This window comes from Podarcis vaucheri (assembly GCF_965113315.1).
Source record: "Podarcis vaucheri genome assembly, chromosome: 4".
Taxonomy (NCBI): Eukaryota; Metazoa; Chordata; class Lepidosauria; order Squamata; family Lacertidae; genus Podarcis; species Podarcis vaucheri.
In genome coordinates this window covers 58,516,788-58,531,876 of record NC_138762.1, presented here as the reverse complement: position 1 = coordinate 58,531,876, position 15,089 = coordinate 58,516,788, and the positions used below count along the sequence as shown (strand labels likewise).

The window sequence follows — 15,089 nt, the reverse complement described above, 5'->3', positions numbered from 1 at the left end:
AACTTGCAGGATCCCAGGAGATATGATAGCCATCTTCAAATATCTCAAGGGCTGTCACATGGAAGATGGAGCAAGTTTGTTTCTCCTGCTCCAGAGGGTAGAAACCGAACCAATGGATCCAAGTTGCAAGAAAGGAGATTCCAACTCAACATCTGGAATAACTTTCTGATGGAAAGAGTTGTTGACAGTGAAGAAGACTTCTTGGAAGATTGTGAACTCTCCTTCCTTGGAGGTTTTTAAGCAGAGATTGAATGGCCATCTGTCATGGATGCTTTAGATTCCAGCATTGCCGGGGATTGGACTAGATGAACCTCAGGGTCCCTTCCAACTCTATGATTCTATAATTCCAGAACTAGCTCCCTGTATGGTCATTTCAATGCAATAAGCTAAACAGGTAGAAAGGGAGAGAAACCATACTTGGTATTCCCCAGCTTAAATTGACTAGTGATCTAAGAGTGTAGCACAGAAATATGAGGAGGAAAGTGTAAGAAGTTGGAGGATTCCATGAGGAGAGCAAAGAACACAGGAAGAAGAATGCTTCAGCCAAGACCATATAACACACGGGTGTCAAACACAAGGCCCGCGGGCCAAATCCGGCCCGCCAGACCTCATCTTGTGGCCCGTGTAGTCTGGTCTATATACCGTATATCTGTGAGGGAAGCTTGGGCTACGGCGCGCGCACAGGGCGCCTCGGGTCCCTTCTGCACAGGCCTCCCCCTCCTCCAGCTACGTAGCCGAAACTTATTTGACACGGCGAGGGCGGGGTTGGATATGGGAGGCCGCTGCTGCTGCTCTCAACTTCTTTTCGGGCTCGCCTGGGTGAAATAAGTCCCGGCGGGAGCCCAGCGCGCCTGCGCGAGGTGGAACGCAGAGAAGGGCAGAGCCGGCTTCGCGCGCGTTGGAGAGAGGGAGACCGAGAGCGCGCTTGTGTTTCGGGAGCGTGCCCTGTGAATACTCGGGGCGGCGTGCTTTTGCTTTGCTTTTCTTTATTTCTTTAGGTGCATTTCCGCGCTGCCCAATGAACAGCATCCTCTGCCTCTGGGGATTCGCGATTCAAAAGCAAATTCGATACGCAAGTGCATATTTTGTAAATAACGTCAGGCGCGGCTTCCGCAGGGTGCGCATTGCAAAAATTTATATATGGAAAAAAGCTGATAAGGAATTGGTTTATTTTTTAGGGTATTTACACATCATGCAATTTTCCCCTCAATGTTATTACAGGGTCCGGCCATCAGTTCCCGCCCTCCTCAAAGGTTTAGGGTAGGTAGCAAAGGGGGGAAAATCCAAACAAATGCTCGATTAAAATTTGGGGAATGAGAAAAATTAAAACCTGCACATTTTGTGTAACTTAAACACCAAGCCAAACAGGAAACAATTTTTATATTCATATATGTATTCAAATGAAATCAAGGTGTAGTGTTCCATGAGCCAGAAGCTCTGCATTACTTAATCCAGCTGTTAAAGGTGTCATGGGCTTTGAAGACACTCGAACTCGAACCGGCCCTTTGAGGGTGACCAAACTGATGATGCGGCCCCCCGATGAATTTGAGTTTGACACCCCTGATATAACACCAGTCCTGAAAGACCTACATTGGCTCCCAGCATGCTTCTGAGCGCAATTCAAAGTGCTGGTGCTGCTCTTTAAAGTCCTAAATGGCCTGGGCCCAGTATAACTGAAGGAGCGTCTCCACCCCCATGGTTTAGCCTGGACACTGAGGTCCAGCGCCTTCTGGCGGTTCCCTCACTATGAAATGTGAGGTTACAGGGAACCAGGCGGAAAGCATTCTCAGTGGTGGCGCCCGCCCTGTGGAATCCCATCAGATGTCAAGGAAATAAACAACTACCTGACTTTTAGAAGACATCTGAAGGCAGCCCTGTTTAGGGAAGTTTGATATTTTATTCTGTTCTAATATTCTGTTGGGAGCTGCCCAGATTGGCAGGGGGAACTCAGCCAGATGGGCGGGGTATGTATATATGTATGTATGTATGTATGTATGTATGTATGTATGTATGTTTGTATGTATGTAGTAGTAGTAGTAGTAATATAAAAACAGAAAGCCAGTATTTAACAAAAGTGTTCCAGCATTTGCAGAAATCCTTCTCTGAGCCCATGGGATGGTGAATAGGGAGGCCTGGAGATACATCACTCTCAGCATTAGGGGAATATCCAATAAGCAAAATAAGCATGTGCTTATGGAATAAGGGAAGGGGTGCACCACAGAAATTTTCCATTGCCAGATTTACCATGGACAATATGGTGCAGCTGAACAAAAAAAGCCCCCAACATTATTTAAACAAGTATAGAAAAATAAACATTGTTTTCCATCTTGCTGTAGATTCTCTTTCGTTTTGAAAAATAAAGTTTTATTTTACGGTTTATTATTGGTTATCTTTTGAATGAGATATATAGGGGCAAACCAAAATCTTTTAAGTGCTTCAGGTCTCGAAGGTATTAATCCGGCCCTGGAGTTGGGGCAGCACAACTGAGAAGACCATGTGTCATGATCCATGGCATGACCTACTATGTTTCTGGCCCAGAACTGCTTTGAGGCTCCAGGACAAGAGGAGTGGGAGCCGAGTGCTGTCACTGGTACTTATGATAATCATGGGAGGCCCTTCTTCGTGTGTCCCCTCCACAAGAGGTCTGGAGAGCGGCAATATGACAATAAGCCTTTTCTGCTGTGGCTCCCTGTCTGTGCAATGCTCTCCCCATGGAGGCTCACCTGGTGCCTTCCTTATATATCTTTAGGGGCCAGGCAAAAAGCTTTCTCCATAACCAGGCCTTTCCTGAAGAAAATTCTACATCCTTCTACATCCCAGTAAGGGGGTGTGTGTGCTAATGGTTTGTTTTTGTTTCGTGCTGTATTTTGTGTTCCCATTTTGTATTTTTATGCAGTGAACCGGCCTGCAAACTTCGGATGATGGGCGGTATACAAATTAATGAAATAGATAAATAAATCATGAGAGTTGATGGAGACTCAATGGATATCAGTTACCCTCCTGACACCATCACAAAAAGGAAAAGAGCAGAAATGGAGCTCAAAAATGAAACCTCCTTCTTGACATATCAGTTGGTTCCATTCTCTCTGACTGAGATGCTCACGTTCAGAATACAACAGGGAAGTTTGTTATGCACTTGGCATATGTGCAACTCAATTGCTCAGAAATTGGATATTAATGCACTAAGTAGGTAGAAGCTGCTTTTTCTCATTTGGGAGGAGATAATGAAGTTAGCATACACACTTGGTCATAGTCTGAGAAAAGGACATCTTCCCATTGTCCTGAGGACCAGAAGGAGCACATCTGCATTTCAGATTTTAAGAAGTTTTGAACAGGTCTGAAATAGAATCCACTGATACTGCTTCCTCATCCCTCTCCTTCCTGTATATGGACCATACCTCCTATCAAAACAAGTCATTACCACAAAAGCAATATGAACCGTGAAACAATGACAGGAATAAATATTCAGTGACATATCAATACATCATCTTTGAACGAATCACAAAGGGGGTTTTCCCATCCATTTCACAGTGAGTGTGGAATTTTGTGGAATCATTGCCTTTAAAAATGAGCATATATGAGGGGGATACCTAGGCCAATGAATTTGCTAAAGTTGTGTTCCTCCTTGCATGAGAAAGTTGCAGGTAAAAAAGAAAAGAAACATTGCCAGATAAAGGATGTTGCCAGTTAGAATGCCCTGAGTCTCATTTACCTGTTGCTCAAGATAGGGAAATGCAACACATGGAAACAGCAGCTTCCTGTGACCACAAAACGGTTGGATTTTTTGACATAAAAGATATAAGAAATCAACTGAAATGTTGCTACAAAAGTCCGTTGACTTGCATTGTTTCCTGAACCCGACGTCCAGTTCTTGGCTTTTGGGTTTACTAACGGTTATTTCATTGGCCCAATTATTGATAGCTGTTTCACCTCAAGGGGCTGCAACAGGAAGGAGGAGGTCTTCTTGAACCATATAAGTTAGCCTTGCCCTTCTGAGTTTTGATATCCTGCTGTTTCTCATTGAGCTGTTCAGCAACTCACTCAGGTGGGGTAAGTCAAGTGGTTCTAGCGACTGGGAGGCAAGGGATTTTGTTTGATTTTCATTTTAATGCAACTCTACCCACTTCGCAATACACGAACTGAAATGAGGCTTTTGTTCTAAATTCAGACTTCTGCGAATTTTGTGTTACCCTCTCCAACCAAAAGAAGATGTACGGAAAGTGCACATAGGGGACTTAGAAAGGGAGACCAAAATGCTTTCTTAGTTAGGATTGTGTTGCTGGATCAAACCCAAAGTTTATCAAGTCCAGCATCATGGCACATGGCACATTCCTAAACTTCAAAACTTGTTGTGGGGTGGGGTTGTTAGTGATACACCAGCAGTACATGCACTCCTTCCTATCCCTACTCAGATGTGAATTTTCATTGGTTTGAATCTTGCCACTTGACTAAGCCATTTTCAGTCTCAGCCCTCGCAACGTGGGAGATGATAATACTGATTCGCCTTAGAGGAATGATGTCATCATAACTGCACTTTTGGACACTAGAAATGCTATGCAAATGGCAAACAAAAAACTGCCTTTTTTGACCTTTCTTTATGGAAAAAAGCAGATTGAACCTCTGTTGAGTCACACCTTTGATATGAAATGCTTTAACAGGTCTGAAGATTCTGTGAAGATTTCACATAAAAATGAACTTCAAATGGATCTGGCTGCTGGCACTTATCCTGATCGTAGGATTGGCTAGTGTGGCGGATGCCAGGCGTGGCCGTCGCCGAGGCGGCAGCCGAGGTGGTCGACGGGATGGCCGACCCGGTTTTCGCTGGGGCCGCCGATGGGGCCGCCGATGGGGCCGAGGCTGAAGAGGTAAGCGACAGATTTTATTTGTTTTCATTTTTAAAGAGAAACAACTAATAGAGATCAAGAGCTTATCCTATAGCTGTTCCCGGGGAATGGGGGCTATGCCATAATTTGGTAATACATCTGGGTTTTTTTTAAAAAAAGTGTTAGTGAAGCACTTGTGCACTGCTTCTGGACAGTGACGGTGGGGCCCTGAGCACAAATTTCTAAGGAGGCGCAACCAGCTGCCCCATGTCAGGCTCCCTCATAGAGGCCTTCGAGGCTAATCCAGTGGCAATGCCTCCTTCTTGTGGCAGGCGAAGGGATGCCAGTGCGTGCCCTGCCCCTGGGCCAGACGTAGGAAGGCGGGAAAGCACTGCCAGAGTCATGTGTGTTGCGCCTCGCTGCAAGGACAGGAGAGTGAGGCGACACAGCGGCAGTCCTGGCTTTGGGTTTCTCTGCCTTATCTCTGCTACCAGTCGGGGCTAGTTTGCAAGGAGAGACTCCCTTGATTAGATGTCGCTTAGCAAAGGGACTGACTGCTGCCCAGTCTACCATCCCCAGGTGCCGGCAACCCGCACTATGCCCCTGCTTTAGGAAGCATAATGTAAAGGACTGAGAGCTCAGAAGTCTCCCCATCTCAGCCCCCATCAACATTTATCTCATTTTAAGCAGCACTTCATTGTGGGTTCTCTGCAGATATTATCAAACACCTGCAATTTCTGAGAAAAGAATAATCCTGACCTACCTTGGTCCAAAGTCTCTTGAACACACACACACACACACACACACACTTTGCAACTGCTGGGTGTTACTAGAACTGGCAGGCTTATGAACCCTGTCTCTGCCCCTCTTTCTACCATTTTGCATGACAAGTGTAGTCCTCCTTCCCCATTTCCTTCATGTTTTGCATCAGAGAGGTTGATCTCAACCCACAACCTCCCATTTGGAAAAATCTACTATGTTTACAATCGTATGGATGCGTTTAACTTAACCCCTGGGTAAAGGAAGGTTCCCTAAATCATTTTGGCCAACTTTTCTCCCACAACATGGGATACAATCCAGAGAGGGCAAAGGCTATAGGGATAGCAAGGAAAGGGAATGGAAGAGAAAGAAACAGCAGATGCAATGACACAGGAAATCAATAAAGCTGGACTAAGTCATAACTAACTTCAGTCCATTGATTTCTTTGGGTCTACAACCCTTAGTTGACAACCCAAGTAGGAAGCCATCCAGACAAGACCAAGGATAACCCCCAACTTATCCATAACCAATGAAATTTCTCCCAAGCCCTATTCAGAGTCCAGACAGTTGAAACAGGAATGTTCACCCTCTAAGCAGCTTTCTCTTCTTTTCATTTCAGCAAATTAGAACGAAATGAAGGCACAGACCAGGAACATCCGACAACGGCATCCCTCCAAGACAAAAACAGAAAACAAAATGCTAGCGTAGCAGTCGCTTTTCAACATTTCCTGCTCTCTACCCTGATCCCTGCTTCTTTCCTTGCCATGCAGGTCAGTCTGCAAACAACAACTGCAAATCATCTCCTCCCAAAATCTATAAATGTAGCTAATTAGTCTCAGCTCCATAGTATTTTTGCCAACCTTGGCTATTACTCTTGAGAATGTAGAAATGCATTTTATTTCCCCATTTACATTATCTTTATGAAACTTTCTTGCGCAGTCAGCATATTAAAGCATTGCAAAAAAATAATGATGATGTGTTTCTCTTTTTGATGCTCTTGACATTTTTTCACCTTTAAGCTCTTATCTCACAGCAGTGCAAAGTGACACATGTCTATTTTCCAAGTAGGCTGGATATCTAGCAATATATTTTACAACAAGAATACAGTCTAGAGCAGGGATAGGCAAACTCGGCCCTCCAGGTGTTTTGGAACTACACTTCCTATCATCCCTGACCACTGGTCCTGCTAGCTAGGGATGATGGGAGTTGTAGGGCAAAAACAACTAGAGGGCTGAGTTTGCCTATGCCTGGTATAGATCTTGAGATTATTTTTCTCCTGGATTAGCTGGTGTTACAAGCTCCTCATCCAACAGTGCACATCCATCCATCAACCTTTAACTCAAAGGAGAGGTGCACTGCAGAAAGGTGCCTGTGGGACAAATGGCTTCAGGTGACTTAAAGCCAGGGGTCTGCAACCCGCGGCTCCGGAGCGGCATGTGGGTCTTCTACACCTTTGCCGCGGCTCCGGGGCACATACTAGCGAAGGGAGGAGGCGCATTGTGCGCCCCGACACTCCCCACTGTGGCGGGCGCTGTACTGGCTGTGACATCGCATGGGGGCGGTGCGTGCATTAGTCACGCACCGTTCCGACGTCACCTTCCCACCTGCCCGCTACATTGTAAGGGGCATGTACGCTGGTCACTGCATTGAAAGGGGGCATGTACGCTGGTCACTGTTTTGAAGGGGAGTGAAGAACACACACACAAAAAAGGTAACTTGTTAATTTAACGTTTATTTCTATGAGGAGGAGTAATTCTGAGGGGTCAAACAAAGAAATAATAAAAAGTGGCAAAAAAGTTATTTTTATAATGACGAGTTTTGCAGCTCCCAGTTTTTTTTCCTTCGGAAACGGGTCCAAGTGGCTCTTTTTGTCTTAAAGGTTGCAGACCCCTGCTTAAAGCTGTTGGGCCACATCACATGATGTGGAGAGGCAAAGGGGGAAGGGGAGCTGTGGTGGACCTATGGGAAATCGTCCAATCCAAGTTATGCCAATCATTCAGACTCAGAGCATCATCCAATCCATTCACTGTGAAATGCAAAGAGACACAATTCCACCATCCCTTTTCAAGTGTGAGAGTGTCCATCCTTTTGTCAGTGTGAGATTGAAATGGTGTGCATCAGCTACAGGACCAGTCCTTTATCCAGTATGGTACCTGCTCTCTCTCCCTGTGGCTAATGCAGCTTTGCGGGGATGATTTCAGACTCAAAGCATCATCCATTCACTACCCTATTCTCATACCAGGGGGCAGGGGGCTGGCTGCTTAAATGGGCAATCTGAGGAAAACCCACCATTGGCTCCATTGGCTTTGCCCTCCACACAGCCCAAGTCCCAGCTTGCATCCCCATTTGCTGGAGCAGGGAGCAGGCTTATGCCCTCTCTGCCCACCAGGAAGGGCCCAGACAGTTTGAATAGCTCTCTCAGGGCCCCAGTGAAGCATCCTTCATCCTGCAATGCCGCTGCACACAAAAGTTTGAATGGACTTCTCATACCATTGGGCAGGGCTGTCAAACAATTTCAGAAATATTTTAACTTAAGAGCCCACTCCCCAAGATAGGACAATAGGACCTACAACAAGATGCTACAGCATATCCTCACCTTCTAACAGAAGCACTGTTGTTCAGTTTTCCAGCCAGCTATCCTCTCCAACCAGGACGTACCACTGCCACCCCACCCCCCCCAGTTTTCTGTTTTTCTTTCCCAACTTAAACCGAACTGTATGCATCATGGCTATAAGGAACATTCTGGGGCTGTTTGGGCTATCTATCGTATGGAAAATGTACACTGAGAGGTTACTGTGCATAACAACTGACAGCTGTGCACATTAAGCAGGCCTCATGGAAAACATGCACATAATCCTTTCAGGAAGAGGTCAATATACCTAATCTCCCACAAGACTTGGGTAATGTGCATATATCAACTAAATATTGCACATTCTCCTACTGTTATGAATATTGAAATTGAAATACTTTATTGTCACTTGTACAACTTGTATACAGTGAGAGTACACGAGCACCCCCCACTCAGCTCTCTTAGTCTTAATTCCCCTCGTTTACTAACGCACACCCACCAAACCTGAAAGTCAGTTGCCCTCTTGTTATCTTTTCATTCAGCAGCCTAACAGCCCACGGATAGAAGCTGTTCTTTACCCTGTTGGTGTGACTAATAATGCTTCTATAACTTCTGCCTGAGGGCAGGAGATCAAGAAAGTGCCGGCCAGGGTATGAATCATCCCTGAGAATTTTCCTCACTCTCCTGAGGCAACGTTCTTCCACAATTTCATACAGCAGATTCACGGGACAGCCCATAATATGTTGTGCTGTATTCACCACCCTCTGTTGGCACTTCCTATCAGTTGATGTCAGATCAGCGTACCACACCGTGATGCAGTATGAAAGGACACTTTCTATTGTGAACCGGTAGAAGGAAATCATCAAATGTTGATTGACATCATTCTTTCACAATACTCTGAGGAGATGGAGTGTCTGTTGGGCTTTCTTAACCATCTGGGTTGTATTGATTTTCCAAGTAAGGTCTTCACTGAGATAAACTCCTAGGAATAATCCCCAACAGGCTTTAAAAAAACAATCTTTGTAATTCTAGTGATCTCTAAACATGTTAATGACTCCTTCAAGTTTCCCAGTACCCTGTTTTAGTAACCATTTGCTGGTATTCTCAACTTGCATTTGCTATTAGAGTTCTGCAAAGGCTCTCTCACAAATATACGGTGTGCACTCCCTAGTGGGGGAAAATATACTTTAAGTGATCACACCATTAATGCCACCCCACAACACCCTAAACTAATTCACAGAGAACAGATATCTATATACAGCAGGAAGGAAACCAGAAATGCATATTACTATATTTTTACTTTCTTTGCATGTGCATCTTGGGAACTTGTACATCTCATCTCTTGGCCTGCACTCTCTTAATGAGGGCAAGGTGAACTTTGGTAATACGACACCCTGAGCATGCCACTCCCCCAACTTCATATTTCTAACTTTGATTAGGTATCTGTATAAATCTAAGTATTATAATTATTTTGCATCCCCTTGGTTCGGTGCCCCTGTGGACAACATAGGTGGCTGTTTGTCCATCATTTTATAATGAATTGTGATACCCAGCAAAGTAATGCCTTCAGTGGCTTCAATATGCTTTTCTGAATGTCAACACAGAACAAAATGCTTCTTCCTCCAAAAGCCCTTTTCTTAGAATGGGCATAGCTGTGGCTCCCTGTCTGTGCAATGCTCTCCCCAGGGAGGCTCACCTGGTGCCTTCATTATATATCTTTAGGGGCCAGGCAAAAAGTTTTCTCCATAACCAGGCCTTTCCTGAAGAAAATTCTACATCCTTCTACATCCCAGTAAAGGGGGGGGGTTAATGGTCTGTTTTTGTTTCATGCTGTATTTTATGTCCCCATTTTGTATTTTTATGCAGTGAACTTCGGATGATGGGCAGTATACATATTAATTAAATAGATAAATAAATCATGAGATTTGATGGAGACTCAATGGATATCAGTTACCCTCCTGACACCATCACAAAAAGGAAAAGAGCAGAAATGGAGCTCAGAAATGAAAATTCCTTCTTGACATATCAGTTGGTTCCATTCTCTCTGACTGAGATGCTCACGTTCAGAATACAACAGGGAAGTTTGTTATGCACTTAGCATACATGCAACTCAATTGCTCAGAGATTGGATATTAATGCACCAAGTACTCCCCTTGAGCTAGAAGCTGCTATTTCTCATTTGGGAGGAGATAATGAAGTTAGCATACACACTTGGTCATAGTATGAGAAAAGGACATGTTCCTATTCCCATTGTCCTGAGGACCAGAAGGAGCACATCTGCATTTCAAATTTTAAGCAGCTTTGGACAAGTCTGAAGTAGAATCCACTGATACTGCTTCCTCATCCCTCTCCTTCCTGTTTATGGACCATACTTCCTATCAAAACAAGTCATTACCACAAAAGCAATATGAACCGTGAAACAATGACAGGAATAAATATTCAGTGACATATCAATACATCATCTTTGAACGAATCACAAAGGGGGTTTTCCCATGTTGAGGCTCATCCATTTCACTGTGAGTGTGCTGACCCCTGCGATTTTCCCAAGTTCTGGAAAATCAACCGCATGATTTGTGGTAGCCCTCCATATCGGTTACCCTACTCTACCATATTGGGAGGGTAATTATTCATGTCTAGGACCACTTTATAGTTCTCATTCTTTTAAGTGAGGTGTTGGTGTTTGTGTGTGTGTGTGTGTGTGTAGCACTTGAGGTCTTGTTTAATTGATACTTTTATCTTTGGGTCTAATGTTTTGTGTTATTTCTTACTTTTATTATGTCAGTCACATTGAGACACTTGTACATAGTGACAAATAAATATAATAAATACATACATTCTTTTCTAAAGGAACAGAAATTACAGAGCTCCTAAAAAAATCTCTTCCTTGTAGTGACTACAGAAAAATTATAGACTTTTTTTAAAAAAATGCCCAGTCTGAAATATAAACCTTGCCCAGCACCATCAAAAGCCTTCTCAAGTAGATATTCAAATATTGGTTTTGTGGAAACATTGCCTTAAAAATGAGCATATATGAGGGGGATACCTTTAAAAATGAGCATATATGAGAGGGATACACAATGAATCTGCTAAAGTTGTGTTCCTCCTTGCATGAGAAAGTTGCAGGTAAAAAAGAAAAAAAACATTGCCAGATAAACGAGATTGCCAGTTAAAATGTCCTAAGTCTCATTTACCTGTTGCTCAAGATAGGAAAATGCAACACATGGAAACAGCAGCTTCTTGTGACCACAAAACGGTTGGATTTTTTGACATAAAAGATATAAGAAATCAACTGAAATGTTGCTACAAAAGTCCGTTGACTTGCATGGTTTCCTGAACCCGACGTCCAGTTCTTGGCTTTTGGGTTTACTAACGGTTATTTCATTAGCCCAATTATTGATAGCATTTTCACCTCAAGGGGCTGCAACAGGAAGGAGGAGGTCTTCTTGAACCATATAAATTAGCCTTGCCCTTCTGAGTTTTGATATCCTGCTGTTTCTCATTGAGCTGTTCAGCAACTCATTCAGGTGGGGTAAGTCAAGTGGTTCTAGCGACTGGGAGGCAAGGGATTTGGTCTGATTTTCATTTTAATGCAACTCTACCCACTTCGCAATACACAAACTGAAATGAGGCTTTTGTTCCAAATTCAGACTTCTGCGAATTTTGTGTTACCCTCTCCAACCAAAAGAAGATGTACAGAAAGTGCACATAAGGGGCTTAGAAAGGCAGATAAAGGTGAAAATAGCAGACCAAAATGCATTCTTAGGGAATATTGCTTGGAAAAATGTGTACGTGAGGCAAGCTGCATACAAAAAAGGGGGGATGTTAGGAGAAATTCTGATGAATCTTCCTACAAACCTATAAGAAAATTCAAAGTTGATGGCACAATGCAGCAAACTGAATCTGAGATTGTCGCACTGAGAAATTGAGAGACTCTGAAACTGACAGGTTCATCCATCTCTAACTGGTGTGTGAGAGTGTGAATGCACATAAATGGAGTTGGAGTCTTTTGATTTCCATGAGCCAGTTGAATTGAGTTGTGGCCTGCAGAAAGAGCCTGGGAGGGCCAGGTTTCCTCATGCTTTGTAAATATACCATGCTTGCTATGATATCCGTGCCGATAAGACACAGCTGCTTAAGTGTTTGTGCCTGTTGATGAATTTTTATCTTGTAGTTTATTCCTCCATTCAAGTACATTTATCTTGTATTTCTACCTGTTTCCTTCCCTTTATTTATGTAACTTTGCTGCTCAAGTTCATTAATATTTACCTATTTCTCCTCTCTGATGCAGCAGGAAACAGAAAGAGTCAGAACGTTATTAGTTAGGATTGCCTTGCTGGATCAAACCCAAACTTTATCAAGTCCAGCATCATAACAAAAGACACATTCCTAAACTTTGAAACATGGGGGGGGGGGTAGTGATACCCTCGGAGTACATGCACCTACTCAGATGTGAATTTTCATTGGTTTGAATCTTGCCACTTGAGCAAGCCATTTTCAGTCTCAGCCCTCACAATGTGGGAGATTTACCTTAGAGGAATGATGTCATCACAACAGCACTTTTGGACACCAGAAATGCTATACAAATGTCAAACCAAACACTGCCATTTGGGGCCTTTCTTTATGGAAAAAAAGCAGATTGAACCTCTGTTGAGTCACACCTTTGATATGAAATGCTTTAACAGGGCTGAAGATTCTGTGAAGATTTCAGATAAAAATGAACTTCAAATGGATCTGGCTGCTGGCAATTCTCCTGATCGTAGGATTGGCTAGTGTGGCGGATGCCAGGCGTGGACGGGGAGGTAGACGAGGCCGCCGAGGTGGCTTTCGACGAGGCTTTCGCCGAGGTTGGCGCGGGGGCCGCCGCTGGGGTCGAGGCTGAGGAGGTAAGCGACAGGTTTTATTTGTTTTCATTTAAAAAAACACCCAAAAACTAATAGATATCAAGAGCTTATTCTCCAGCTGTTCCCGGGGAATGGGGGGGATATGCCATACATTTGGTAATATATCTGGGCTTTTTTTAAAAAAGTGCTGCCCTAGCCAAGTTTAAGGTGAAGCACTTGTGCACTGCTTCTGGACAGTGACGGTGGGGCCCTGAGCACAAATTTCTAAGGAGGCGCAACCAGCTGCCCCACGTCAGGCTCCCTCATAGAGGCCTTCGAGGCTAATCCAGTGGCAATGCCTCCTTCTTGTGGCAGGCGAAGGGATGCCAGTGCGTGCCCTGCCCCTGGGCCAGACGTAGGAAGGCGGGAAAGCACTGCCAGAGTCATGTGTGTTGCGCCTCGCTGCAAGGACAGGAGAGTGAGGCGACACAGCGGCAGTCCTGGCTTTGGGTTTCTCTGCCTTATCTCTGCTACCAGTCGGGGCTAGTTTGCAAGGAGAGACTCCCTTGATTAGATGTCGCTTAGCAAAGGGACTGACTGCTGCCCAGTCTACCATCCCCAGGTGCCGGCAACCCGCACTATGCCCCTGCTTTAGGAAGCATAATGTAAAGGACTGAGAGCTCAGAAGTCTCCCCATCTCAGCCCCCATCAACATTTATCTCATTTTAAGCAGCACTTCATTGTGGGTTCTCTGCAGATATTATCAAACACCTGCAATTTCTGAGAAAAGAATAATCCTGACCTACCTTGGTCCAAAGTCTCTTGAACACACACACACACACACACACACACACACACACACACACTTTGTAACTGCTGGGTGTTACTAGAACTGGCAGGCTTACGAACCCTGTCTCTGCCCCTCTTTCTACCATTTTGCATGACAAGTGTAGTCCTCCTTCCCTCTTTCCTTCATGTTTTGCATCAGAGAGGTTGATCTCTCTCAACCCACAACCTCCCATTTGGAAAAATCTACTATGTTTACAATCGTATGGATGCGTTTAACTTAACCCATGGGTAAAGGAAGGTTCCCTAAATCATTTTGGCCAACTTTTCTCCCACAACATGGGATACAATCCAGAGAGGGCAAAGGCTACAGGGATAGCAAGGAAAGGGAATGGAAGAGAAAGAAACAGCAGATGCAATGACACAGGAAATCAATAAAGCTGGACTAAGTCATAACTAACTTCAGTCCATTGATTTCTTTGGGTCTACAACCCTTAGTTGACAACCCAAGTAGGAAGCCATCCAGACAAGACCAAGGATAACCCCCAACTTATCCATAACCAATGAAATTTCTCCCAAGCCCTATTCAGAGTCCAGACAGTTGAAACAGGAATGTTCACCCTCTAAGCAGCTTTCTCTTCTTTTCATTTCAGCAAATTAGAACGAAATGAAGGCACAGACCAGGAACATCCGACAACGGCATCCCTCCAAGACAAAAACAGAAAACAAAATGCTAGCATAGCAGTCACTTTCTTCATTTCCTGCTCTCTATCACGAATTTCTGCTTCTTTCCTTGCCAGGGAGGTTAGTCTGCGCACAACAACTGCAAATCATCTCTCCCCCCCAAAAGCTATAAACTAGCATAGGCAAACTCGGCCCTCCAGATGTTTTGGGACTACAACTCCCATCATCCCTAGCTAACAGGACCAGTGGTCAGGGATACTGACCAAAACATCAGGAGGGCCGAGTTTGCCTATGTCTGCTATAAATGTAGCTAATTAGTCTCAGCTCCATAGTAATTTTTGCCAACCTTTGCTATTACTCTTGAGAATGTGAAAATGCATTTTATTTCCCACTGTTTGCTTTATCTTTATGAAACTTTCTTGCACATTCAGCATATTAAAGCATTGCAAAAAAATAATGATGTGACATGTTTCTCTTTTTGATGCACTTGACATTTTTTCACCTTTAAGCTCTTATCTCACAGCAGTGCAAAGTGGCACAAGTCTATTATTCAAGTAGGCTGGATATCTAGCAATATTATTTACAGCAATAATACAGTCTAGAGCTTGAGATTATTTTTGGCCACACTCACAGAATCATAAACTAGGG

At 44.0% G+C, this 15,089-nt stretch overlaps 2 long non-coding RNA genes across 2 annotated transcripts in view; both read left to right on the top strand.

The window, feature by feature from the left end:
- Positions 1 to 6,535, top strand: part of LOC309531287 — a 29,440-nt gene extending 22,905 nt beyond the window's left edge. Inside the window, exon 4 of the long non-coding RNA XR_014219195.1 lies at positions 6,202 to 6,535. This is a non-coding gene — a long non-coding RNA (uncharacterized lncRNA). The remainder of the gene's footprint in view (positions 1 to 6,201) is intronic.
- A 5,109-nt stretch (positions 6,536 to 11,644) lies between these two features.
- On the top strand, positions 11,645 to 14,598 carry LOC309531075. The gene is made up of 3 exons (XR_014219056.1): positions 11,645 to 11,680; positions 12,834 to 13,034; positions 14,411 to 14,598. It is a non-coding gene; the product is annotated as an uncharacterized lncRNA (long non-coding RNA).
- The last annotated feature ends 491 nt before the right edge of the window (positions 14,599 to 15,089 follow it).